Consider the following 26,480-nt stretch of genomic DNA (forward strand, 5'->3'; position numbering starts at 1 on the left):
TAATGTGGTCACTTCAAGCAACAGAATCTCCGCCTCTTAACGCCTCTAAACACTGAAAGCATCCTGACTGGGTTACAGTTCATTGGCGGACATCACTTTGCTGCAGTCAACACACCATGAAGACCTTCACCTTGATAACAGCTTCACTTCTCTGTAGCTTAAGTAAGGTCTAGCCCTGAATTATTCTCAACCACATTTATGTTCAATCCAGAACTATGTCAGCTTTTAAAGTTCATTCAAAGCTTCATTTGTCTGACTGAAAATAAATAATGAGTTTGATGTTTTTCAGGTTGGGTCTCTGTCTCAGTTTCTGGGTCGCAGATCGTGAAGGTCCGTCCTGGTGAAGATGTCTCACTGTCGTGTTGCAACACGTTCCAACAAAGTTCAGTATTTTTCTGGTACAGACTGGTCAACGCAACCAAGTTCAGCTGTATCTCTTTCATGTACGGTGTTCAAAACAAACCTAAATACTGCGACGGATTTAAAGATGGATCATTTGAAATGAGCTTCAACATCTCTACTGGGTTTCTCACAATCAAAAAGGTGGAAATATCTGATTCTGGACATTATTTCTGTGGATTTTATGAAAATGTACTCATTAATCTCAATGTGGTACAGCTACACGTGGAAGGTAAGATTACAGTTAATGATCTCATTGTCTTTGTTCTTGGTTATTTCCATTAACAATAGAAATGAACTGACTTTCATCATTTCCTTGGTACTCAGACAGTTTTTCTCCATTTTATTAAAAGGTTCCCATGAACTAGATGACATCACCAGTGATTGTCAAAGTGAGATTTCCTTCATTATAACCACTAGTTATCTACATCTGAGTCCACCATTAACTCTGGATTAATGCATTTTGTTATAGAAAAGCTTGATGTAGACCCGAAGCTGCTGGGAGGGATTCTGGCTGGTCTGACTGTTTTCTTCATGACCATCATCGTTGGTCTGGTTCTTCAAATCAAGAAACTTCAGAAAGGTATTTCTTAAAGATGCTGAGTCCATATTATCCAACTATGTTTTGTTAATCTACATTTTAAAAAATGTGTCAGGTTTTTAATTGTCAGAAATGTTTGAATTAACTTTAAATAAATATTTATTGTAAGTCTCTGTGGTTGGCAAGGCAAGTTTACTTGTACACTACATTTCGTGTACAAGACAATTCAAAGTGATTCACAGAAAACATTAAAAGTGTTACAGCGGAGTGCAGGAAGCAATAATGAGTGCATTAAAAACAAATCTTAAAATCAATAAAATAAATTAAACACAGAAAGGAAAAAGCTAAAATAAAATAGATGAAATGCAAGAAATAAAGATCCGGTATAGAGAATTTAACAGCTGTTTTAATAATAAGCAGCCTTATTTAAAGCTGAATGCTGCCTCTACATGTTTAACTCTGACTCTGGGAACAGAAAGTAGACTTGAACCTAAAGACTTGAGAGATCTGGTTGGTTCATAATGAACCAGAAGATCCTGAATGTAGTTTGGTCCTAAACCATTCAAGTCTTTGTAAACGAACAGAAGGATTTTTGAAGTCTGTTCTTTGACAGACAGAAAGCCCGTGTAATGATCTGAGGACTAGAGTTCTAGGATCTCCTTTCTTGATCTTAGGGAGGACTCGAGCAGCTATGTTCTGGACTAACTGCTGCTGTCTGATGGATTTTTTAGGGAGACCTGTGAGGACAGCATTACAGTAGTTCAGTCTACTAAAGATAAATGCATGGACCAAGTTTTTCTAAATCCTGCTGAGTCATCAATCTTTTAATCCTCGATACATTCTTTAAGTGATAATAGGCTGACTTCACAACTCTCCTAATACAACTGCCAAAATTCAGGTTTGAGTCCATGACTACTCCCAGGTTTCTGGCTTGGTTTTTAGTTTTGAACTTAGCTGTTATGGACTTGGCACACGGGACGTGACCAACGACAGTGACAGGTGAAACTCATCGCTACTCAGGTGAAACCGAACACACGGGATATGACCAACAGCAATAACAGCGGCAATGTTGATCTCCTAGATTGCTTTTCTCCAAGAAATTTGATTTGTTATGATATTGGAGGGAAATTTGACATTTTCAAATCAGTCTGTAGGTGTGTTTCCATTACCTCTAGAATTGCAAAAAAGCTAAATATCATAATAACATTTAAAAAAAACTGTCAAATATTGCTAAAAAGTTTTTATGCTCTCATGAGGTGGATTTTCAGACGTGTCGATATGGAAGTATATCGCAAAAGTGTAATGGAAATACTTTTCTCGCATTTACGCTTCACCGGACGTGGCATAGTGGGTCACAAGATCAATTCATTTCAAGCAAGATGGTGCAGTATATATGGACCGAAGAGGAGACAGAAATGTTTTTACATATAATAAAAGAGAAAAATATAACTGCTATCCTTGATAGTAAACAACAGCATAATGCAGACTTTTAGAAAGAATTGGTAAGTGAAATGAGCGAGAGGAGCTTTGAAAAGCTGTGGCAAATCCTTCGCAGCAAGTGAAAAAAACCCTGAAACAACGCTACTTGGCGTAAAGATGGATTATGTGCAAAAGCGGAGCCGGGGGGAAGGCCTGAATAAAGTTCCGATTTTTCGATGCCATGGACAGCATTTTGGGTCATCGACCGATCTTTCAGGCAATGTCATCAGTGATAAACAGCATGAGTAAGTCCCAGTTACTTTATTTTTATATGGCTTGACGAAGTTAGCAAATATGCTAATGTAAACATGCATGCTAACGCTAGGTTAGCAAATATAAGCTTTTGCATGTAAATATGTGCGATTAAAACGGTGGCCAATTTTCATTGTTAGTCTCATTGTCAGGTTTATGTCAACGTTTGTAAAATACTACAAAATAATAATACATATAGCAGACCAAGAATTAGCATACTATCTGAAATGAGTTAAGTGCCAAAGTGCTTCCGTGCTGAAGTGCTCCGGAGCAAAGATTTTAATGCTCATGTTATTGTAGATTACCCATGTCAAAATGCTCATGTTATTGTACATTACCCGTGTCAAAATGCTCATGTGTACACACAGTCTTGTATGTTCATAAAGGGTTGTTTATATTGCGCAATGCCCTATGTCACATTTTGCTCACACAAAGTGTGTGTCCAGGTATTATCACACTAAAATGAACATAAATAGTTATATTTATGTACAGATATGTATACATAAAAAAACATGTTAGTAAAAAATATCATACTATAATACTAGGGCTATCTAAATTGGTTTATGTTGTAGTGCTACATAATTATGTATTCCTAATTTTGTATTGTTAGATGCTGAGACAAACGCAGACACAGAGGAACCAATTCGGGAGACTTCAACAGATTCAGAATGTAAGTCAAGAATTTACTATCTTTTAAAATCACATAATGTAGTTTGGCTGGCTGATGAATTTAGTGTTTGATCTGAAATTAAATTTGTCAGAAATTATATGTGGGCAGCTTACCATTGTAACTAGTTTGCTACAAAACTGAATTAAAATCTAAAACAATTTCCGTAACAACCTTTGGTGTCCAAGACTTTCGCACATTACTGTCTGTGTGTGTGCATATATTTATTATCTTTACATTATAAATTATCATATATATATATATATTATTTCTTTTTCCTGTTACTATAGCATCATGTGATAACTTGCTCATGTCATCCCATGGCTCTGATGAAGTGCCTGATGTACCAGAGCTGGAAGAGTCATCGCAAGCTCAACCCCCAATTCCATCTCAAGAAGCATGGAAACAGCCAAAGAAGCGTAGGGCTTAAACTTCATCTCTGCACATGAGCATGATAAGGGAGCAAACAAAACAAGATCAAGCCAGCCTAAATGCACTGATGTGCTGAATCGAGTAGTTCACTATGGTAGTTCAAGAGCTACAGTGGCAGCAGAGCGCCATGCTCATTCTTTAGAAGTGTTGGCTGAAGCTCGGCTCCCGTTGCCCCATCAACTACCTCCAGTATCCAATCCCTATCTCCAAGATCAACAGCCTCTTGGGTCCTACCATCAACCACCTCCATCATGCCAGCATCAACAGCTCCTCCTACCTCCTACCATCAGCAGCATTCTCCATCTCCCTCTTCTCCTGACCATTCCTTCTCTTACAATACATACCACTGTTTATAGGTTATTTACAAGCAAACATATGCCACGCCATAGATTTTTTTTAAAAATAATTTATACATAATTATATTACACTGCAAAGTATTACTTTTTTGTGTAATAGCAGCTTAAACATGGAGCCACTTTTATTTATGTTGAAAAGGCACTTTTTTAGAACAGAAAAAATATAGTTTTAAGAATGTTTTGTTTAATAGCCTATACATTGGCACATTGGGCCTTTTAAGACATTTTCAACCATGCGCCAAAGAAAATTATTGTTAAAAAAGTTTTGTTGAACCACAAGTTAAAAAAATCAAAAGAATTTAAAACAAAAACTTTAAAATGTTGATGTAGTGTTGTTATGGCAGTTCAAACATTGAGCCATATTTTTCTGTAAAAACACACTTTTTGAAAGCAAAGACAAATATGTTTGTGTTAAGCTGTTGTGTGTAACCACACATTAAACCAACTGTTGCTATGTACCTTTGTGTTGCTGTAATAACTATGTACACCCATGGGAGTGAGGTAAAGCTAAGCATAACTGTGCTTCTGATCCAAGTCATTTTAGATTGTTTGCATGTGTGGGTAAGTTAATGAGCTGTGACCAAATGCCATCCCACGCAGATGTCCTTGATCATTAATCCACCACAGCCTGCAGAACTGTTGATGTTCAACCTTTCCTGTTAACGTAGTCGCAATAGCCATCGCTTGGTGCACGAACAAGTACGTGAGACCCGTCGATTAAACCGTAGACCTGGAGTATTTTGTGTGCCTTGTAATTGCTCTGTGCAATCTCCAGGGCCTCGTCCACTTCTGGTAAATAAATTTTTTGCTTCATCAGCTTGCTGAATATGTCTTGGCAAACCCCATACATACATACAGCTGTGCACAGTGGTTTTGCTGACACCAAATATTTCGCCTACTACCCTGTACTTGTCATAAGTTGCCAGTTTGTAAAGGGCAATAGCCACTCGCTTCCGAATAGGAACTGCCTCCCAAGGGCATGAAATGTCTGGTGCCACAAGAGGTTCAGTGGCATCACACAACTCATTAAACGTATCCTGGGTCATTCTGAAATTCTGAATCCATAATTTGTCCGTGAAATCCTCTGTGATGATGCTCTCCCAGAAATCCCTCATTCGTGCACGTTCCCATACGTACGGACTTTGCCTTTTAACTATCACCTGCTTCTTCCATCTTCTGATGAGGAGAGCAGCAACAGGTGTAGTGACAACTGAAATAGCTGCTCCAAAATGCAAATGTTTTGTATCTCCATCTTCCCTTAAAGTGGAGTCTCACGGGACTTGCGCGACAAGAATTGCGGCTTGTGCACTAAACACCATTCAATGGAAACACCTGCAAATCACAATTTCACTTTGTCAAAATTTCAGAAATATTGCTTTTATTTTGCAAAAAACTGTAATGGAAACGCAACTTGTGACAGACAAGACATGAAGGATGAAGAGTCAGAAGATTTTGCTCAAACTGACAGCAACTTGCTGTTGATTATACTGAACAAAAGAAAACAACAACCCTGGTTCATTCTATTTTACAAACAAGGAAACAGAATGGTGAATATCATCATTCATCCCGTTAAATCCAGGACCTACGTTCGGACAAATTCACCCTGGCACCAACAAGTTCCCATGCGGCTGCCTTTTTTTTTTTTTTTTTTACATCTCCATAATAATTGTGTGAAGTATTGTAAAGTATGGAGATGTCAGACAGCTAAAATTATCGCTTCCTCCATGTTGGAAGTGTTTGCAGACATAAGACAAAATAAAGAGATTAAAGGAATCCATGCCAAAAATATAGAACATAAGGTAAGTCTTTATGCTGATGACGTAATACTTTTCCTCCAGAACTCACCGACATCTTTCCCCCAGACAATCACACTTATTAACACATTCTCATCAATATCTGACTACTCTATTAACTGGTCTAAGACTATTATTATGCCCATCAACTGTGACCTACAAAACACACCCAATACTACAATACAGTCTGGAAACATTAGAAATCTAGGCATAAACATTTCCCCCAGGTTATCAGAAGTAACAAAGCGAAATTATGTCCAGCCACTTAAAGCAATAGAGGATGATCTCTCACGGTGGAAGCGCTTACCCATATCACTCATGGGGAGGGTTGCCACAGTTAAAATGCTGTTCTATCTAAAGTAAACTACCTGTTTTCAATGATACCCACTAAACCATCCTCCAGCTGGTTTAAGTCACTGGACTCACATATATCTAAATTTTTATGGAAAAATTAGCCATCACGTATCAGTCTAAAAACTTTACAACAGACTAAAGATAGAGGCGGATTGGAGCTACCCAACTTTAATCATGTTTTCTTAACTAACAAGCTGCAGTATATCTCCAAATGGCTTAAACCTAGCAGTCTGGATGAATCATGGTTAGATGTTAGATTGTGTGAGGATCTGTTTATCTCTGACCTGCCATTCATCAGCTCAACCATCAAAACACATAAGTGTTTTAAAAGCATCAATATCAGTTCCTCTTTAGTGGCTTGGTGGGATTTTCTAAAAATAACCAAATCCTCACTTTTTCCATGTAAGTTTACACCCCTCTGGAACAACCCTGACATCCTGCAAAACAAAAAGCTTATCAATTTTACTCAATGGAAAAATAAAGGAATAAAACAGTTAGAACATATAATAGAAAATGGAAACTTTTTGTCATTTAATATTCTCACGTCACAATATGGAATAAGTAGCAAAAATCTTTTTAGAATATCACCAGCTTAAATCTATTATATGTAAAAAATATACTATTAATGAATTAAACTTACAGCTACCTATTAGGGTGGCAGAATTCATGAATATCAATGCCCCAAAGCTATTATTGAAAACATATAGACTATTATACAAACTAGAAGACTCAATCTGTCTTCCAACTTCAAAATGGGAGGGTGACTTATCCAGTAACTTTAATAAAGATAAATGGTCACAAATATGTTTAAACACCTTTAAAATGACTATGAATTCAAATATTAAACTTATACAATTCAAAATTCTGCATAGAAGTCATTATACAGGACAAAGGATGTTCAGGATGGGTCTGTCACAATCAAACATCTTCACACACTGCAATGAAAACACACCTGACAACTACCTCCATGCCTTGTGGTCCTGCACACCTGTCCGCAAGTTCTGGCTTCAGGTATGTATGGACATGTCAACATGGTTTAAATGTAATATTCCTACAATCCCCTTACTATGTCTACTAGGTGACTTGAGTGACATTAATATGGCAATTAACTCTGCACACATAATACGCACAGCATTATGCATCGCAAAGAAAACTATCCTTGTGAACTGGAAAAACAAAAATAATCTGTGCATTCAGCAGTTTAGAAATCTCTTAGTTGACCACATCAGTAGTGAGACAATGTCTGCCTCCTCAAAGAACTATTTAGCTGAATCTCATTCCCTCTGGTCCCCTGTGCTTAGTTCCATCACTTAGTGTAGGTGGAGGACTGTGACCTCGTTGCTATGGGGGTTTGGGAAATGGCCGGGAGTGACTGGTGGTTGCGGGTTCTTTGTGGTTGCCTGTGGTGCAGGACCGGGCTGCTCTGCGATGGGGGTGTCTCTGGGTCTGGCCCCGTCGGGGGCTGTGGGGGCCAGCGGTTGGAGTCGCCTCGTGGCGGGGGGTGAGGCCACTGGTGGTGCCTGGGTTGGTGGGCGTTGGTCCTGGGCCGGGTGGCCGGGCTATTCCGGGGCGTGCTGGGCGGGGGTTCTGGGCTCTGGTGCCCGGGGGTGCTCCTCCTCTCTCCGGGGTGGTGGGGTCCGTATGTCTGGGCCTGCCCGGATGTGCTGCCGTGGTGTGGGTTGGTGCATGCCCTGGTGTCTGGTTGGCGCCCTGGGACCCAGGGTATGGCCTGGGGGCAGGGGGGGTGTAAGGATTTGAAGGAGGGCAGAGTGGGATTCGGAGGATTATAAGGGGAGGTGCTGGGGTGTGAGACAGGGATGCTTGTATGTTGTGTGTGTGGGGGTATGTTTGTGTGCTTGCGTATGCATGTGTTAGGATGAGTAGGGGTGTGTCTGGGGAGTGAGAGTGGGAGGGTTGGATGCTGTGTGAGTGTTTATATTGTATGGGTGGGGCTGAGAGGGCATATATGAATGAGGATGAGCGGGAGTGTGCAAGGAAATAGGTGTGTGCATGTGTTTCTGTGTGTGGTTGGGACAGGTTAAGTGCACTTGTGGGGGGCGGGCCTGGGGGTGGTGGGCTGTGGGTCTGCCACTGCCCCCATCCTCTCATTCCCCGTTAGGGGTGTGGGAGGGTGGGTACTTTCTGGGGTTGGTGACGGCTCACTGACTGTGGTCCCTGAATGGCCCTGTCATGGGGGGCGGCCTCTCCTGGCCTGGGGGGCCTCCTGGGGAGCGGGGGTGCCTAATGCCACTAGAGGCTCATCATCCAGAGGGAAGTTTGCTCCAGGTCTGCTGCTGAGGGCCCGGGCCTCTGGCCCTGGTCTGCCTCTGACCTCCGTGGAGACATGGTCGCTTTTGCATGATCTCACTCATCACTTGATATGGGAATATCTAATTTGTGACGTAAATCACCGGACCCCTCTTACTTCCCGCTCTCTCTGTCTCACACACACACACACACACACACACACACACATAGGGAGTTGGGAGGCGTGGAGCCATGCGGGGTGGAACGGAGGAGACCATTCAGTGGTGGAGGGGGGGTGCTTGGGGCTCGCTGTCCTCTGTTCCGCCTGGGGTGTCCCCCACGGGGCATGGTGGGTGGGTTGTGTGTGGCATGACTGTGTGGTGGTGAGTGCTTGTGGGTGCGGCGTGGGGGAGGGTGTGAGTGTGGGGTTATATGGGGTGCAGATTGGAGTAGGGGGGGAGGGGGCCGATAGCACCCTGGTTCCCGGGGTGGGCGGCTAGGCAATCGGGGTGTGTGCTGGCCTACACTGGGTAGCTGTCTGGGGGGGCCTGGTCCTCCTAGGCATGTTGCGGGCCCTCTGCCTTTGGGGGGTGGGGCGGCCGCCTTTGGGCTCCTGGGGCCCTGGGCTCTTCACTTGAGCTGCCCTGGGTGGCCGGTCCCTGGCGGGGCCGGCAGCTGCTGATCTTGGCCCACTGGGACCTGTCCTCCGGGGGCCGTGGAGGGCTCTTGCTGGGGCTCTCCTCTGCCGCCCTTCGGGTGGGGCTGGAGTCATCTTCGTGGTGGGGTGGCTTGGGTTGGTGCTCCGGGTCTGCTGCTGAGGGCCCGGGCCTCTGGCCCTGGTCTGCCTCTGGCCTCCGTGGAGGCGTGGTCACATTTACATGATCTCACTCACCACTGTTCATTACTGATCACTCCTTGTTTCTCATGCTCTGCATGCTGACACAGTCACTGAGTTGTCCAGTGGGTTTTAATACTGAGCAATAATTTATTTATTTATTTATTTATTTATTTATTTATTTATTCATTTATTTATTTATTTATGTATTTTTCCTGTGAGTTAGTATCTGGTCGCTGTTATGTCTTTTTGATTTGGTTATTATTTAAAAACTCTTAATGACTAGCAGCCCTGTTTTTTCTGCGTGTGTGTTTCTGCTTTTGTAAAAGTTGTAGGAAATTTTCTGGTGTGTTCATGTACAGGTGTAACAGTTTGTTGTCTGGTGATGGTGTGGATTGAAGGGTCGTTGCCGTCTGTCTGTGATCTTTTGGTCTCCTTTCTTCTTTCCCTTTTGCTCTTTTTGCTATTTTCCATCTTTTTCTGTCCCCTCCGGTCAGGTCAAGCAAGATTACATAGATTTCGTGATTCATGCTATGATGCTGGACAGGACAAGTTAAAAAAAAAAAAAAAAGGAAGTGTTTGCAGACTGTGCTGTATAGCCTGCTCTCAGCTCATTAGTCAGTCAATGAAGCCCCTCACTGGTTAGTTGTAGTGCCATGCGACAGTAACAGAAATTGAACATTTTTCTTTCTTTATTTTCTTGCGTTGCGTGCCCCCATGTGCATGTCTACGTGAATGAGCACAACATTTTGCATGCAAGAATGTCGCCTGTTGCTCAGCTGGAGGTTTATTAACAAACCGACTGATCTGACCATCTGTTTAAAAGGGGGATTCTCACCGAACAAGTCGTTGAATCTGAGTGGGTCATCCGGCTAATGACCCGGCTGATTGCCAGGGTTAAATGATGTGAAAACTCCACCCACCACTGGGTCGCCCAGGTGATAAATGGTGAAGACCCACTACCTTTAACCCTAACAGGAAATCTCTTCATTTACGCATCACAGATAACAACATCTATAATAGCACATACTGAAATTAAATAGCATTATTTACCATTAGTGTTTTCCTCACTTTGAGCTTTACTTTTCATCCATTACGTGTGTTGTAAATTCTGGAAAAAAAGAGAAAAAAAGTGTTGTAACTTTAATGGCTTTTGTATTGCTGTGACAGTTCAGGGCCACCAAACTAAAATTCAGATTAGATTTGACAAAGTGTTACTCCATATCCACAGCCCACCCAAAGTGTCTCAACAATTAGCTACATGGACACTAAAACTAAGAAGTCTGCAGAACGGTCATAACATTCCTCAGTAACCTATCTGTATTGGGGTGGGTAAACGGCACGTCTCCATGCGGTTGTATATTGTTGCTACTTGGGGGCAGCATCAGAAATATGTGGAGAACTCAAGAAGTAGACTTGTTGTGGGGTGATTCTGGTGAGTTGGGGTATCAGGGCTCCTCCATTGATGATGGCTTTTTGATGTGGTTCCCAATTCTGCTTAAAGATACTCAGAGTTGATTGAACCAACTCAAAGCAGCTGATCTAGAACTGAAAACCCAGTTCAGACTAAGTTAATCCAGAGTTTCTGACTAGACTCTGAGTTAGTTGAACCTCCTTTCAGGAACAGGCTCCTGGACTCTCACAAGAAACATTTTATGTGACTGTTTTCCCTTTTCTGTCTCTCTGTTTCTAAGCTGATGAAGAACAATCTACACAACTGGGTGGGGTGAGTACAGTTTCAATATTTGCTCTTCAATGATTTAGCATCGATCTGTGATTTTCTTCTCAAACAGCAGCAGATAACCTGGCTAAGACTGTTTCAGTGCTATTTACAGATCCCTGACTCTGATGAGTTGAACTACGCCACTGTGACTTTTAATCGACAAGGAAGAAGAAGAGAGCTGGAGCCAAATGTTGTCTATGCTGCTACCAGATAGACTGAAGGAGGAAACATAACAGCAGCTCAATGATGAACTGATGCTTGGACTTCTGGGAGGAGTTGTTAATATTATTGGTGTCAGTGTTTTTTTGTCTGGAGACTGTGGTATGTCTGTCAGTCTGTTATTTTAATAAATAAAGTTATTGAGAGCTTTCTGATGCAGATGGAGTGACGAGTGTGTCACTTGTTTAACATAAAGGAAGTTTGGTCTGAGGTAAAAATTGAGATTTGTCCACTCACTCTGAATTCAAGGCACAAATTTGGACTGATCTTCTGATGCTTTTCGTGTTGTTTATTTGGATAGATGTTTCTGCAAAATGTTGGAGTTGAAAATGTAGAACTTCTGTTCATTCAACATCTTAGATGGTAAGTGATAGGTAAGTTTGGTCCTAGAGAGTTGCAATCCTACAGGTTTTAGAGGTTTCCCTGGTTTATCACACCTGATTTAAATGAATGAATCACTTAGCAGAACCTGATAAGCTGTTGGATCAATTTTATTTGCATCAGGTGTGTTACAGCAGAGAAACATCTACCCATCTCGCTACCCAAGCATGAGTTAAGCTTAAAACCCATCTTGCAGAGGCCCCACCCAACACCAGAAAACCCCAGACAACTGTGTACCTTGAGTCATTGGTGCCCCCTGAAAGCAAAAGGATGAATTATACAAATTTACTGTATTATATAGATCCAACCCACATATATTAAGATGTAAAAAAAACAATTATTGCTTATGCTGCAGCTTATTGCTGGGAGAAATCCAATTGATTTTCTGTAAATCCTTTCATTGTCCTGTTACACCATTCAACAGGTTATTCTTTGAGGGTACATAGTTTGGTATACTTTTAGAGATATTTGTTTGTGATCAACCTCTCAGTAGAATAGACAATGGAAGTGACAAGGCATCCTGGGTTTAATGCCAGTACGAGAAGCTGTGATACCCACAAAGCTGCTGGGAGCTGTGCATAGCATGCAAATAGAAAACAAAAGGGGGTCAAGGACTGAGTCTTGTAGTATCCCACCAAGTTACACTACTGAGGTGATAAGTTCTGTTCAGTCACACTGATGGAGTAGCATTAGCCACATCGCCTCAGAAAAGTGAAAGTGCTCTATTATCCTGGAACCAGGCCTGGGGACAGCTTACTAGTGAGTGTAGTGTTGTTAAAGAGGATTAAGAAAGGGGAGGGCACAAATGAATAATCACTGATAATCACTGATTACTTTCAAGGGTATAGATTGGTTTGAAAAAAATAGATAGCCAGTGAAAAGTCTGTGGAGTCAATAGATTATTTAACGTTTTAATTATTTGTTAGAGGCATAAACTGTTGGTAGTTTTATGTAGTAACCGTCAGGGGTGTTTCCTGGACCTGGGAACATTGGAGGCTGAGCCCACACCTTCATAGAGGAATCTCAGTGAACCAACGCAGTAAAGGCTTCCAATTTAAGCTTTCTTGAGCATTGTTGCACTTTGTTTAAAGCCAAATACTACAATATGTGCTTCAATGTGTATATATAGTCAAACTTAAATATGACAATGTAAACTAGATCACTAATCATTATTAAATTATTCCCCTCATTTTTCTTTCTCTGACAAGCACAAGCGTTAGTTCTGTTTCAAAATGCTTGGTGTACCTCTTTGTAGCTCGTTTCTCTACATTATCTGCTCACTCATTCCACCTTCTGCTGCCTGAAAAGCAATTAAATGTGCCCTTCATGACATTAGAACATATTTAACAAAATATTTAGAAAAATACTTTTTTGGTTTTATTTCTTTCATTCAGACAATTTACAGATAAATGCCATCCAGTAAAAGTGCTATACCTTTTACTTTTCCAGACATCTGCTGTTTATCTCCAAAACTTGCTCTTTAGTGCACATCTGCAAAAAATGGATAAATGTGAACTGTTTTCAGCCATTTGCAATTTTCAGAATAAAGATCATGTAGCATTTACTGTACCTCTCTATCATCTAATCTTTCTTTTCTCTCTTTCCCTACAGGCTTGATCACTTGTTTTCCTTCCATCATTCCCCTTCTTTCCTTTTTTTCACTTGCTGTTTTTATTTTTCATATGCCTCTTTCCTTCTTTCTGTTTTCCTTCCATCCTCTTTCCTTTCCTCACTCACCTCTTTCTTTCTTTCACTTACTTTTTTTGGTCTTTCACTTGATATGTTCCATTTTCTATTTCTTTTCCTTCTTTCTTTTACTTTCCTTCTGTCACCACCTTTTCTATGTCCACCATCTGCTAATTATCTGCTTAATTTAATTCTTTGAAGGTAGAAGCTGAAACGCCTGTGCAAATCTATCTATGACCATCCCATGGTCAACGTTGGTCAGCATCTCGCTCTCAACTGACATTACAGCCAAATTACTAAACTGCTCCTGATCCATTGTATTCCTCAGCCATGTGTGTAGTCGGTGAAGAGCACTGAAAGACCTTTCACAACTGCAGCTCTTAACTGGAATCGTCAAGGATGTTTGAAAGATAGCGGTAAGGGAGGGGAACATATCCTTATCCAAAAGGGAAAACACACAGATCACACATGGGTCTGACCGTGTACCACAAAATGTTTTTCGAGCATTTCTTAAGCTCATCACACAGTGCCTTGGTCCTATCATAAATATCATGTGCTTTCTCATTACTCCTGTAACTTTTGAGTGTGGTCTGAACTGCCATTTTATTTTCCATTCCCTGCTCCAAGTCTCTTTCTGTAAGTATTTGTGTAGGCCTTGAGTTACTGAGAGCAATGTTTGAAACATTGTGCTGAATTTACAAAGCTTGCTTTCCAGCCCCTTAGCTAGAGATGCTGAATTTTCCCCTAATGTCTGGATCAAAGCAGGAAGGTTCTGTAGAGTGACATTCATACTTTCAATCTGACATGCCCAGTTTGTCTTTGACAACTGAACAAGTTGTCTGTCTCTCACCTTTCCCTTGAAATTCTTGCAATTGTGGAAAAGAAAGAGTAGAGACACTCCAGGTGTTCGAAGCGGTCACTTGCCTCTTGGTTTATTTTACAAGTGGCACAAAGCACCAGATTAAGCTCATGGGCACAGCTGTGAACATATAGTGCCTCTGGATGCTCCTCTCTGAATCAAGCTTGTACACCATTCACTGTTCCACTCATAACGGCAGCACCATCATAGGATTGAGTAACACATTTTATTCCATGTTTCTCAAGCTGCAGCTTTATGGTGTCAATGATGGACTTGGCATCAAATGCATCAAGCTGGCAAAATCCAAGGAATCGTTCTTTCACCAAGCCTTGTGGGGAGACATATCTCACACACAGTGCAAGCTGATCTGATCGATGATCCCTTGCTTCATCCACCATTATTGAGAACATTTTTGCCTCTTTAATTTCAGAGATTTTTCTTGAAATAATGACGTCAGAGGTGCTTTGAATCCTTTCCTTTTCAGACAAGTGTGAACGTTGCACATGAAGTTGGTTTGTATGTTTTAAGAAAAGGATCAAACTTCTCAAGAAGCTCCATGCATTCCAAAAACTTTCCCTTATCATCCCCATCGAATGTTTCCTTGTGCCCTCTAAAAGGAAGTCCTTGCTTCCCGAAAAAAGGCTGTCACCGCTGCTACGCATGTAAGATGTTCTCTATAATCCAATATCTCACTTGCATGTGCAGTTTGAAGCTGCTCTGTGATTTCTTCATGGACTTGTGTAGTTTTAAAGCCCTTCCAGTGAATCATTGAGCCCTTTATGTATGATAGATGTTCTCCCACCTGTGGTCGACGCTTATGAGAAGATCACTCCCCTTCTGCACCAAACGCTAAAGCTTACCATAATGGGACTTCAAGAGAGCCCCCTAGTGACTCAGCTCCTGTCTGTGCGACCTTCTGGTCGCCCGCCAGACTTCCTGTTAACATATCTCTGTCTTCCAGAGACCCAGTCAGCGCACCTTCCCGGTGCTCCAGCTCCAGTCAGCATGCTTCCTGGTGCTCCAGTTCCAGTCAGCGAGCCTCTCAGAGATCCGGCTCCAGTCAGGGCTTCTTCTAGAGATCAGGCTCCATGCAGGGCTCCGGCCTCACAGAGCGCGCCTCCAAAAGATCCAGTTCCAGTCTGCATTTCCATGGGTACAGCCCCAGTTCATACTGGCCTCTGGCCGTCCGCCAGAGTTCCAGTCTGCGCGTCCTCCAGAAGTCCAGCTCCAGTCCATGCAGCTCTCTGGCCGTCCGCCAGAGGTCCAGTCTGCTCGTCCTCTTGGTCGACCCCCTGAACCAAGTTTGCTGTTTGCGCAGCCTCTGTCTGAACTGTGTTGCCCGGATTGTTCTGTTTGGGTCTTGTTCAGATCCTTATGTGCTACATCCCCTGTAATGTGCATTTCCCTGTTTCTGAGTTTTTGGGAAAATAAACCCTTTTTATCTGCACCAGTTCTGTCTCCTGCCTGATCCGCCTGCATTTGGGTCCTCACCTCCGCTCACACATGACAAGAACCATATAACTTTCCAGCCTTAAAGGCCTCTGTTTCATGACTCGTTTTGATGGTTCACTGAGTTTTTTATGTTAATTCCTAAAGCCATTGTTGTCCTGCAGCATCCTGAGCTGAGAAACCACTTCACAACTTTTTAAATGTCCCAGTGCCCACTTTACCACAGCATTTTGCTTTAAAGCACCACACCACACACCAACAGCTGGATATCAGCACACTGGCCCTTTTGAACCTCACAATGGCTGATTCAATAAAGAAACCCAAGAGGACATTATCAGACTAGGAGAGTAAAAGAAAGAGAGAAAGGGACAGCGCAAGAGATAAGACAATTTGAGACAACATTGCAAAAATGCAATGTACATAAGAAATGTCAGATTGCCATCAAAGCAATACACAAACATTGAGTTTTAAGGTTGGAAAGGTCTTTAGTGTAGCTTTAAAGAACCATCATTTGGGTGAGGTGACTCAAATCTGAAATCCTGAATGGGTTCACAATAATAAAGCAACAAAAACTAGTCAACAACAGGCTAGTTTTCAGTTTAGCTCAATCTTCCAAAACCATTTGAACTCATTGTACAAAGTAAAGGCAAGAGGAAAATATGGAAAGGACCCTATAAGAATAAAGTTTATTATTAACCCTAGTAGGTAGTGATGTGTGGATCTATGTAGGAATATTCATACCTCCAATACCTGCCATTTATGTTCTAGAATCACTTTACATGTTAAAATATAAATATATTTTAGTCATTTGTGGTTAATACATAGTTTACCACAAACTGGATTTTAGAGTAGAGACTGTATTTTACTGATAATTTCACTTTGAGTCCCCAAGTATTCTATGAAAGTATAAACTAATAATTCATTTCCCCTTAGTGTAGCCTGCTGTAAAAATTATTTTCCAAACACATGAGGTTTTTGTACAAAGTATTGGTATCAGTATCAGCAACACTGGCTTAAATTTTACTGCATGAAACTGGAAAGAAAATCAGTGGTATTGCACATTACTACTTGGACAGTCAGACTTACAAATGCTGCTTCATCCTCTGCAGGAGCAGTGTGTTGTGATGCATCAGCTGCAGTAAAGTCAACAGGTTCATCTGGTTTAGGACTTGAATCTTGAAAAATATATAAAGGAATTAAATATTGTATTATCAATGTTAGAACAAAATAAACCATAACATGGTTAAATAGTTCAGATCATATGGAAATTAATTCATCACAATGGTCTCAGACTGAAAATCATGCCTGTTTATAAACACAAAAACATTGGATATTAACCAATTATATTCATCAAGAGTTTGTTTTTTAACTGATTGGTATACTTATCAATTTAATTTAACTGGTAAATACGACATCCCCCCACAGCTATAATCATTTTCAATAATAATCATAAAATCTAAATTGGTTTAAAAAATGAGGGAGTATCAGGTCACAGGTCAAGCCAAACTGTACTAATGATCACTAATCTGTTTACACATAATAACCCATCAGATTTAAACTAGCCTGTACATAAAAGAAATGTAAAAGTCACTACAATTCTCCTCACAGGATTAGAGCTGTGTTTTAGAAATATTTTGAAAATTGCAGTTCCCATGACTTACTTGTTTAATAAACCCATGCTTTCCCTCAGGGTGCATGGACCAAAAATGGGCCCCAGTTTCCTGATGGCTTCAGGATATTTCAGCATGAAATGGTGTTTGGGTGTCTGGGAACAGCTCTAAATAAAGGCTGTGGTGCTCTTAAATCATATATCCCAAAAAGATCCCCACTCCTTCTGTTAATGAAGGAGAAAAAAATCAACTCCATACAGCTCAACAATAAATGAAGCAACTCCCAGTATTGTGTTTCCTCTGGAATCAAATCCTATTATGAGGGACAGTAGTCCAAGTAGGCACCATACTTGTGTTGCTAATTGCCAAAGTGCAGCATCAGGTTTTTTAAAATCCTGGTGTTTAATGATAGATGGCTTGTTGCGACCATCGCAAGATCCATAATCAAAGCTTGTCAACCTGTAGTTCAGCTGCTTTTGTTCTATCAACCCTTTGAGCACAAGCTTAATTTCATAGCCACCAATCCCTTCCAGGACATCCTGCAGGATCAGGAGCAGCATTGTCAGTTACATTGTAGAACCGCAGCTTGTTAAGAGAACACTCTCTTGATCCCAATTTCAGATGGGTTGCTTAGAAGTGAGTCTGGGTGGTAGCGCGCAATGATAAAGGGTGTACCCTCAAAATGTCTTTGTGAACCTGACACCACAGATATACACTATTACCTGCAAAGCTTTCTGTGTAACCAAGGATGCTGTTAGGTCCAAGGTTATCCCCACAGACCTTTGCCACTCCAGCTTTCACAGCACCTTTAACATGTGGGGTTTCAGTAGTGAGGCCATTGTGGGCCATGTCTCTAAAATCATTCACAAAACAGTATTCATACCATATGCTTTTGCATCATCAGAAGTGAGACTTTAGACTAGAAAGATACTCCTGTGGCAAGCATTTATTTGTGAAATACATGAAACCAAATTTGTGGACTGATGTTTTGAGCCAAGTGGATTCACCATCTCACAGTCATTACTGTAAAGTACCAATGGAATGCAGAAAACCTCAGAAAAAACGGGGATTAGCGCCAAATACTGTGGCATCCTTAAAATCTTTAAGGGCAGAATTTACAAGTTTTCACCACTTAAGGATCATCTATAATGTTCCTGGACTTTCCAGGATAATCTTCAATAAGGATTTCAGTGGAATATATTGGAAAGAGTCCAGAACTGCAACTTGTTTCACTGTCCTTGTCTCTTAATCAGTTTCTTGCAAATAGGAAAAGCCATGGAAAGGAACTGCCTCTGGCTGTATAAAGTACCCACTCTGGGTAAAATATTTTATTTGCTTGTACTCTGATTCAAAGCTTCGAAATGCTTCCAATGCAACTGCAAACTGTTCCATGAGTTCTTCTGCTTGTGGAATATTCGAGTGACCTCTCTTAAAAAAGCAGCTGTTTTTCTCTTTAAACTACCAATAACATATCTGATCAGAGATGATGTATATTCAACAACATCCCTAATCCCCTAATCATTTATGCTCTCATGTTCTAACTCATCCCATTGCTCTGCTGTAGTCTCAGTGCATTCCACCTCATTTAATGTATTAAATTGAGGATCTACTGAACTGTCACAAAACACAGCTGAGCTACTTTAATCTGTTTCAGTGTCAAACTCAATAGCATGCCCCATTGGGTGTCATTTGAACGATCTCATGTGATTAAATGTGAGATGACACCCAACTAGAGCACACTGAAAATAAGTCGAAGTGGAATATATATTACGCAACACCCTCAGATGGGTAAAAAAAATGTCTTGTTATGACCCAAAGACCTTCTACATTTGTAGCACACATACCCATTTTGTCTTCACCTATGACTATGACCTATGAGTGAATTTTTTTAAGTGATGCTGAAATTTCAGACGTGGACCCAAGAGAAGTATCAGAGAGGTCTAGCTCCTGGCATCCAAGAAAAAGAATGTGGATTTTTTCAGCTGCAAACTAATATATATATATATCTATATATATATAGATATATATATATATATATACATATACATATATATATATATATATATATATATATATATATAAAATTTATTCCCAATATAAACACCAGCAATGTACAAAAATGCACAAAGCTACACTTTATTTACTTCAGGATTTCTCTTATTTAGTCAATTATATTAATTTACTTGTAATATATATTGTGTACCTTCAAAAGCAGTGATAAACCCAGACAGGTTCCATTTGTGAAGTTTGTCCCTCACAAACTCATCTATCTTTTGGAAAAACACAAACCTTTTAAGGTTTGTAAGGGATGTATAAAGAGTCAGTTCAGTGAGACAGTTGACAAAAAAACTGACTTTTGATCTGAAAAAAGAAACAGGAATACATGCAATTAACATTAATGCAGATGCAACAAATCTGTATGCGGACCTCAGTCATGATACTTAATTAGTATGTCCATGAAAAGATTAACACTTCTATGACATTGTTTATGACTTTGGCATATTCCTTATTTGTAAAGAGATGCTGCTAAACTGTTGTGGGAATAACGAGCATGCCAGTCTGCTGCGTTGTTCTGTTTTAATCAACGCCTTAAAAGATTTGTCTTCGTAAAGTTTACATACAAATATTGCCTACCCGTCATCAGCTTAACACCGGGACATCAAGATTTCCATAAGTCATCTGTCATTTGCGTTTGTGGTTCAAATGATAGCAACACAACACCAAAACCCAGAGCTAATCAGGAGGGACTGTCTCTCAGCTGGCTTTGGAACACCTCAGGATTTTCCAGGGGGAATGTCTGGGTTTAAGCTGTAACTTCTGTGACCTGGCCTTGGATAAGTGGCTGATAAACAGGTTTTGATTTATTGTCAGCAACAGCATACTAACCAGGGGCTCTTCCGTGGCCTCCACACGGTGGGATATGCCAGAAATACTTAAAAAAGAGGTGTTCAGAACGCATTGTAATCAGATAGACGAGTCACCTCATCTTGCTGTTTCATCTTGATGTGGAAGAAGATATAAACACCAGTAAGACCATGGAGATGTTGATTGACTTCCGGAGAAGGACACTACCCCACACACCGGTGAACATCCAGGGGAAGGACATTAACCTGGTGGACAGTTTCTGTGGAGGAGGTGGGTGAGAGGAGGATGTTGGCCAAGCTCACATCCATCATGGACAACACCTCTCACCCGCTGCACCAGACTGTGGGGGGGCTGAGCAGCTCCTTCAGCAGCAGACTGAGACACCCTCAGTGTAGGAAGGAGCGCTACCGCAGGTCCTTCATTCCCACTGCTGTCAGACTGTACAACTTATCTGTATAGTCATAAAACTGTGTAGTATTTATTTATATTTTACTGTGCAATACCCCCCATTATCAATGTCATCATATTTTTCATATCCCACCATCACCATGTAAATATGTATATAGTCTGTGAGGTTGTTGTTATATTTTATATATATATATAGTATATATATATATATATATATATATATATGTATATATATATATATATATATATCTTTTATATTTATAATGGTACATATTTTTGCTTTTCTTAGACTTTTTCTTGTAAATAATTTATATTGCACCTTCTTGCTGTGATGCATGTTCACCTTATTCTGTCTTTCTGCACTTTATTCTATAACAAGAGCTGCTGTAACAAGTGAATTTCTCCACTGTGAGATAATAAAGTCTAATCTAATCTAATCTAATCTAATCTAATCTAATCTAATTAGTACAGTAAAACATGTCCTATGTGCCAGGTAATAGGCAAGGTGATAGTGTAAATCATTTGCTGAAATAAACAGACACAACGGTGCCCATGTTAATCACTGGGAACTAATACACATTTAGACCCCACACACAGACAAATAGCAGCAACTTGTCATGTCATGCTAGCTTGTCACAAGCAGGAAAGTAGTCAAGCAAGCTAGCTACCCCAGTTGATAATATACACATAAAAATAGAAAATAAAAAATAATAAAAGAAAACTTTGGTGCATTAGCATGCTATCTTACTTGCTATAATATAATGTGGTATAACAGGTTAAATCCCATACTTGGCACTAGCTAGCTCAAGCTAATAATGAACCGTCTTACCGATTCTTGAGACATTACTGGTCTTCTATAAAGCAGGTAAGAACCGGTCATTGTCTTTCTTCAAATGGTGGGCGAGGCATTGAAAATCTGCAACCCAATGTATTGGGTCACAAAGCCTGACCCAAGTTTGTGTCAAACTCACCCAACTTCTAAATAATTAGTCTAAACCCAGCAGTTGGGTTAAAAAAAAAAACAGCCGTTTTTAGCGTGTATGCATGTTCACCATGCAAGACTCCATTGATGAAAGAAAGACATGTTGAAGCTCTTTTAAAGGTCCCATATTATACACTTTATTCCCAATCTGAGACCATTCATTAATATCTAAATGAAATATTTCCGCCATGGTATGGACAAATGGACCCTCAGTTTGAGTGCAGCGGCTTCTCTTCACCTCCCTCTTTTTAGCAGCTTCAGAAATGTGCCGTTTATGGTGGGCGGAACCCTGGTGGAGCAGCTCAGCTGTTGGCTCCGCCCATCGCATCGCCCGTCATGAGGTGATTGACAGGTTAGGCCTTAGCGGTTACTAGACGCTGATTACAGCGTAGTGAAGGATAAACAAACGCCGGAACACCGGAACCCATTCCTGAAGAAGTTCAAGCAAGAAGACTAACAGGACGTGAATGAATGAGCAGACAGTTACCCCTGTTTACATGGTAACTGAAATCAATAGTAATATCCCGACCCAAACCGCGACGCACGGAGAACACAGCTAGCTACGCTCATCAATCTGATGCACAATGGCACCGGATACAAACAGTAGAAACAGTGACTTGGCTACATTTACAACAGTGCTAATATATTTTCAAGCTATCAGACTAATAAGGCCGAAACGATAAAATAACTGCCAGCTCTTACCTCTCCAGCTGTGTCACGGACAGTTGGTATTGAACCTGGCTTCAGCTTCAAACGGTTGGCGAAGCCTGCTTTCCATGCCCCCATGTTGTGGAAACAGTCCTCTTTGAAATGCTGGCCACAGACATGCAAAACCTTTGGAAGTTTTCCGGGTACATTTCCTCCAAAAATAAAATTAATCCACTCAGTCCTCGTGGGTTCAGTGGATGGAAGTAAAAAAACGTTTTCGTGTTCATTTATGCAGCCACAAACAGAACAGTGCTTCTGTCGCTTAGCCATGTCCGCTAACGAGGGTTGCCGAAGAGGGAAAAACACTGGGTGCTAGGTGATTTTTAGAGGGCGGGCTTTGGGACCTTTAAAGCTTGCTGCACATAATTTAGACAAGCCTGTGAAAAACTGGGAGAATACAGTCTGGCCAGATGAGACCAAAGTTTAATTCTTCGGATGTGACAATACATACCATGTTTGGAGGTCAAGTGGCACTGCACAGGGTGTGTGGCTGTTTGTCAGCAAACTTCATATAATTGAAATGTTACAACCCCAAGTCTGCAGCCTGTGGTCGTAATAATGGAAATGTTGCTGCCTTGTTATATCTCGGCAAACTGTACCCTCTTCGACCGATGGTGTTCATTTGGTAATGTGAACAACTTTGAAGCTTTAAGAGACCTGGTATTACTTGAAGAATTTGAGAAACAACTACTGAAAATGTATTTGTTTACTTGAATAAACATTGTCTGCTGCAGCTGTTATTGCAGATGGCACAGTCTCATTGACTGGAGTTGTGACAGAAACCAACAAAATAAAAGTCCTATGGGATACGGGAGCTTCTCAGACACTCGTCCATGCCAAGGCTCTGCCCTTTTCTGACAAATCTTATGAAGGGAACCGAGTCCTTTTGAGAGGAGTGGAACTGGGATATGCGTCCAGACCGGTTCATTATGTACATTTGTCTACTGATCTTGTGAAAGGTGTATTTCTGGTGGCTGTCTGTCCTGAGTTGCCCATTCCTAATGTTTCCCTTCTTCTAGGAAATGACATCACAGCAGGTCGAGTGACTCCAGCTTTAGAGGTGCTGGATAAACAGGAAGATAGTAAGCCAGCATGAGTGGTAACTCGAGTGCAAGCGCACAAGAACAAATCTGATATGAATGACCAGGATGATGACAAGACTGATTTGTCTAACAGTTTAATGGTCTCTCTTTTAGAAGATGCTGCTGACCCTCCTCGAACCATTTCTCGTGCCAGTCTGTGTGAGGCGCAGAGAAGGGATCCCACATTAAACAAGTGTTTTGAGAGTGTGGTAAGTGCAGTTGTTGGGGACTCACAGTGGATTTTACTTGGATAACGGTGTGTTAATGCGGCGTTGGTGTTCAGTCGCTATTCCGGGCATGGATTGGAATGTGGAAAATCAAATTGTACTGCCATCAACATTCCGATCCCAGGTTTTGAAGTTAGCCCATGACAACCATTGGTCGGAACACATGGGAGTAGCTAAGACATACAACTGTGTGCTGAAGCACTTTTTCTGGCCTGGTCAGAAAAAAGATGTATCTCAAATGACCGGTAAGACCAACAGAAAATACCACGTGCTCAAAACATCCCATTCCAGTGGTAAGCGAACCCTTTGAGACTCTAATAATTGATTGTGTAGGTCCTTTGCCGCACACCCACTCAGGGAAAAGTTTCTTGTACACCATTATGTGTTCTGCAATGCGTTACCCCTGAAGTCAATGCTAAGGAAGTATTGCTATCAGGAAAACAAGATTTAGGATGAAGGCATTGCATTTCTTCTGTTTGTGGCACGTGAAGCACCACACGAATCAACAGGCTACAGTCTGGCTGAGCTTGTTTTTGGCCATTCACTTCGGGGACCATTAAAGGCCCTGAAGGAATCTTTGTTAGATAGTAAAATGTCACCAAATGTGAATGTGGATAAGTTTGTGAATGCATTTCGTGAATGTCTAAAACACTCTTGTGCTTTTGCAGCGGACACTTTAAAAGACACTCAAACGGTGATGAAAAAAGGCTACGATAAGAAGGCAGTGTCCCATGTCTTTAATGGAGATAAAGTTCTAGCCAGTCTTCCATTAACTGGAACAGCATTAGATGCTCGGTTTGCAGGACCGTATGTGGTTAAACAATGTTTATCAGAGACCAATTATGTAATCTCGACACCAGAAAGGCAACGAAAAACTCGGACATGTCACATAAACATGCTTAAAGAATACGTGTCACGTGATGATAGTGCACCAATCTGCTCACAGGACCGTGTGTTGCCAGAAGTGTCGTGTGGGGTAGTCATGACAACCAAAGACGCCCCCAAAGAAGCTAGCATAGATAGAATAGCTAAGCCAACTCCTCGCCTCCGTAACTCAGAAATACTAGAGAAGTTACCTTCAAAACTTCAACACCTATCAGAAACCCAACAAAAAGAGCTGTTATTAATTAATCTTTGGGTTCAAACCCATATTTCAGGATATCCCATCCCAAACCACGATAATCCACCACAACATCGATGTAGGTGACAATAAACCTGTGAAACAGCATCCCTACAGGTGCAACATGAAAAAGCCAGTAATTATAAGGCAAGAAATGGACTATTTCCTGCAACATGGATTCGCAAACCACAGTAAGAGTCTTTGGAGTTCACCCTGCATTGTCGAGACAAAGCCCAATAGTTCACCGCGTTTTATAACCGACTACTGAAAAGTAAACGCTAAGACAGCTCTAGATGCCTATCCGATGCCCCGCATGGAAGATTGTGTCGATGCCATAGGCTCCGCACACTATGTAACCAAGCTCAATCTGCTCAAAGGCTACTGGCAGTACCCTGACAGATCGAGCCTATGACATCTCAGCATTTGTGACACCTGACCAGTTCCTCCAATACAAGTTAATGCCGTTTGGACTGTGCCAAACACCAGCCACGTTCCAACGGTTAGTGAATACGTTGTTTTCAGATTTCCCTTGATGTCATGCTTATCTGGATGACATAGTCATTTTTAATAATACTTGGGATGAACACTTGTCTGCCCTGCCTGGCGTTTTTACAAGTCTTGAAATGGCTGATTTAACACTCAACTCAAGGTAGAGGCTATCTGTCGGTTTCCTATTCAAGGTGGTAGGAAAGCTTTACGTCGATTCTTAGGGATGACGGGTCACTATAGACAGTTTTGCAGGAACTTTGCCACTGTTGTTGCTCCATTGACCAACCTGCTGAGTACAAAACGTGATTTTGTGTGGACCAATGAATGCCAACATGCATTTGACAGTGCCCAAGCTCGCCAGTGTTGGCTGCTCCCAACTTCCTAAGACCGTACATGCTGGAAAATTGATATAAGCGCTGTAGGAGCCGGGGCCGTACTCCTACAGGCCGATGACAATGGGATTGATCAGCCTGTGGGCTATTTTTCCCGGAAGTTCGGCCGGCACCAGCTGCCATATTCTACCATCGAGAAAGAGACCCTGTCGCTGCTGCCCGCACTTCAACATTTCGATGTTTATGTGGGTTCCTCATCTGTACCAATGATAGTTTACAATGACCATAACCCACTACCGTATACACTGGCCCGCCAGCAAGAAACCAGGCAGGCGGAGGGGGTCTGGAGGCGGGCACAAACGGACAGCAACAGACAGGCTTCACCCTGGACACATGGAAAGTAGGATGCACAAGAAAAGTCCGTGGCAGACGCAGACTCACAGCTGCCGGGTTGACCACCTTTGTGATGGGGAATGGACCCACGAACCGAGGAGCCAGTTTCTGATTCTCCAGGCGCAGAGGAAGTTCCTTGGCAGAAAGCCAGACAGGCTGACCCACCTGGTAGGACGGGGCTGCAGACCTCCGACGGTTAGCCGAAACCTGGTAACGCATAGATGTATGTAGCAACACAGACCGGGCCCGCCGCCAGACGCGATGACACCTGTGCACCGCAGCATGAGCGGACGGGACCCGCACCTCCTCCTCCTGGGGCTCGAACAGAGGGGGCTGGAAGCCGTTGACGACTTGGAAAAGAGTGAGACCAGTGGCCGAGGAAGGAAGGGAGTTATGGGCATATTCGACCCAGGACAGGTTTCTGGCCCAAGAGGCGAGGGGGGGGGGGGGTGTCTCAGAGCAGAGGCAACAGAGACTGGTCTCCAAAACCTGGTTGATCCTTTCAGATTGGCCATTGGACTGGGGGTGAAACCCAGAGGAGAGGCTGATGTGGACCCCCATTAGATGGCAGAATTTGGCCCAGAACCTGGAT

At 41.7% G+C, this 26,480-nt stretch overlaps 1 long non-coding RNA gene across 1 annotated transcript; it reads left to right on the forward strand.

The window, feature by feature from the left end:
• The first annotated feature begins 749 nt into the window (after nt 1-749).
• LOC121639926 lies at nt 750-11,514 on the forward strand. Its single transcript, XR_006010272.1, has 4 exons — nt 750-791; nt 872-982; nt 11,050-11,081; nt 11,191-11,514. It is a non-coding gene; the product is annotated as an uncharacterized LOC121639926 (long non-coding RNA).
• Nucleotides 11,515-26,480: the final 14,966 nt, after the last annotated feature.

The sequence above is a fragment of the Melanotaenia boesemani genome, chromosome 5 (assembly GCF_017639745.1).
Source record: "Melanotaenia boesemani isolate fMelBoe1 chromosome 5, fMelBoe1.pri, whole genome shotgun sequence".
NCBI classification, from domain to species: Eukaryota; Metazoa; Chordata; class Actinopteri; order Atheriniformes; family Melanotaeniidae; genus Melanotaenia; species Melanotaenia boesemani.